Genomic DNA, 2,854 nt, shown 5'->3' with positions numbered 1-2,854 from the left:
TCAGCATGAACTCTCAGTCTGCATTTTGCTTTCTTGATTTAAGATAATTTTCTTAACATTCAACCACACTGTGGGTCAGGAAACACACTCTACCAGAGAGAAACAGCTCCTTAACAAATCAATTTCTAATCCCCACGGGTGCAAGCTGTAAGATGTTCCACTGAGGGGAAAATCAGACACCACTGAGGTGGCAATGCAGGTGTTTAACCCAAGTAAACAACCTGCCCGAAAGGGTCCATGCTGAGTTTAGAGCTGAAGATGTGGAAGCCACTTTGGATCCACCTGAATTGAAGTGAAAGAGTTGCTTACTTAAAACCCTAAGAAACCTGAATGGAACAGCCATTGGAATGGTTGGAGAAGGTGGAAATTACTGAGGTACGTCTGTATCCCACTGGTTCAAAGTCATACCCTGAGGGTAACATTTTCCCAAACAATCCAGGATGCTCTGGAATAGCTGTTCTGAATTCCACGTATGAAACATCTTTAATTACAAATTGCTGAGGTTCCAGGTGTCCACTCTGTGGGAAAAGCTATACAGTCATTGACAGTGCTTAGGACGACTGTCAAAAATTTATTTAACGGGTTAATAACATCAATGAAGACTAAGTGATTTATCTTTTGTTCAATAGCTTGTACTCTCTGAAGATATCTGAGAGTTTTTTTTTTCTTCTTAAGAGAAAATAGAACATCATCTCTAATAATTCTATTCATCATTCCTTATGAATCTTGTACAAAACAGGCAACAAACACAGCACTTTCTTAAGCTTCCAGCAAGTGAATCAACAGGATACGTAGTTAAAACAAAGAAAAGGAATTAATATACTATGATTCCAACTACTTGATCAGTTTCATTTCTAATTAATAATGAGATGTCTGGAGTGCAAGTCCCACAATCACTGACTCTTAGAGCTTTTACTTTACTTACTTGTATTTTAAGAGCAGCCACTGAATTAACCAGAGTCCTACAAGGATCATGCCATTAATTTCACAAATAGAAAAGGCCCACTGCACCCGGTTAAAATGGTCAAAAAACGTGTCCGGTAGTGGAGGCTGCACCTCCTTAGGAGGTACTCGTTCATGGACGACCGAGATCATCACTGTGGTGAGAACAAAACAGGAAAGTGCATAAAGAAAGGCCAGAAGAGTCTTGCCCCACTCCATGGGGTACTGGGAGCGCTCTGGCTCTGGCATGGGGATCTTTATCATCTCCTTCCGATACCCATTTGGCATCCCGTTGGGTTTAATCTTGATGCTGAAGCTGCCATCGGGGGTGGGGATGTCGACGCCGATGTTGAGGTGCCCGTTGGCATGGCCGTTCTTGTGTGCTTCCAGGTGGTGCTCCATTTTCAGGGTTTCTATCATGTCCAGGAGCCGCTGCCCGTTGTCAGAGGAGACTCGGCACAAGGGGGGTTTTTGGAAATCCTCTTGGGTCAGGTTGATCAGGTCCTGGCCTGTGAAATGCTCCAGAGGTTCACAGTACTCTGGCATGGCATTCTCCAGCAGCCAGTCTGCCACCTTCTTGGGTGACCAATAGACCACTTCCTTCATTGTATTGGCAGGCAGCAGGCAGTCCCCGGCTCACTCGTGGCAGGTCAGCAGTCACTGTTCCTACAGGGCAGGACACTGTCCCGCCTCAGCTTGTTCATTCTGTAGGGCCTCATGAGCAGAGACTTGTTTGGCAAGATACTCAGGGCAGTTTTTAAACACCTCATGTAGCTGTCCAGGGTTCCTGAGTACCCGAGCATTAATTCACCTCATTTTTGGACAGGACTCTTCCTTCTGTGGAGACAAGAGAAAAGATCAGGATACTGGGACTTCCAAGTCAACCCCCCCTCAATATGCAAAGCCTTCACATGCACAGGGAAAATAGAAAAACAGTTATTGGCAAAACCATAGTTTTCAAACGTGTATTAGTTTCAGGGGCCACCGATTCCCTGGCTATCAGCCTTCTGTGACAGAGCATTAAACTGAATCTGAAAATGGAGAAATGTTTTACAGGATTTCCAACAGTGTTTCCGAGAAACAATTCACCAGTGCTCTAGATACTACTCAACACAGACCAGGAGTACTCTTTATCCTTACATGCTTCCTGTGATAATTTAAAGGCAAATTCTATCTGGTGAAGAATGTTTAAAAATGTACATACTACACAGCTACTGAATAGACAGGCCAGAAGAAAATCACAGAAATGCTGAACCTCAAGATCACCTGGTCCAATAATTTTATATTCTCTTACCAAAAACAAAAAATCAGTGAATCACCTTTTCCAAATGTGCTTAGGCCCCAAATACTAAGAGAGTTATAAATGCAGCTGCTGGGTTTGCAGCACAGGTGACGATCCAAGCTCCTGCCTGCTCTGTTGATCTGTCTTCTCCCAGCCCCTAGCGGGTTCTGTGAGACCCCACAGTTTGAAAATTAAGGGTTGATCCACTTCCTTCAATTATAGATGAAGACTCTTAGTTCTAGAAAGGTCAAGAAACTTGCCCCTGGTCAAGGAGCAGCCTGCATCTTTGAGCTCAGTGGACTTTTTAATTAAAATACTTGACCAACTATGTGATGAATAATCAAAGGGCATATCTGTAGGAAAGAATGTAAAGCAGGGTTCAAAAGTTTATAAATTTATGTATAACACACGAATGATGTCTGTCTGTGTGCGCGCGTGTGTGTGTGTATGTGTGTCTAGCAGCCACAACTATGGCTAATGTATACAAAGTTAGCAGCCCTAATCTGAAAATCAAAAATCCAAAACATTCCGAAATTCTAAACTTTTTTCAGCTTTGGCATGACACCCACCAAAAAAAAAAAGGGCTCAATGCAGCATTTAAAACTTCAGATTTTTAGATTAGGAATGCTC

The 2,854-nt window shown here is 43.0% G+C and overlaps 1 pseudogene across 1 annotated transcript; it reads right to left on the bottom strand.

Annotated features, from left to right (window-relative positions):
• Positions 1–846: 846 nt before the first annotated feature.
• LOC103253352 lies at positions 847–1,773 on the bottom strand (annotated as a pseudogene). The gene has a single exon (XR_503871.2). The product of XR_503871.2 is annotated as a phosphatidylcholine:ceramide cholinephosphotransferase 1 pseudogene (transcript).
• Positions 1,774–2,854: the final 1,081 nt, after the last annotated feature.

This window comes from Carlito syrichta, unplaced genomic scaffold, assembly GCF_000164805.1.
Source record: "Carlito syrichta isolate Samal-C Ts95f unplaced genomic scaffold, Tarsius_syrichta-2.0.1 Scaffold223012, whole genome shotgun sequence".
Lineage (NCBI taxonomy): Eukaryota > Metazoa > Chordata > Mammalia > Primates > Tarsiidae > Carlito > Carlito syrichta.
This window is presented reverse-complemented; position numbering and strand designations above follow the sequence as displayed.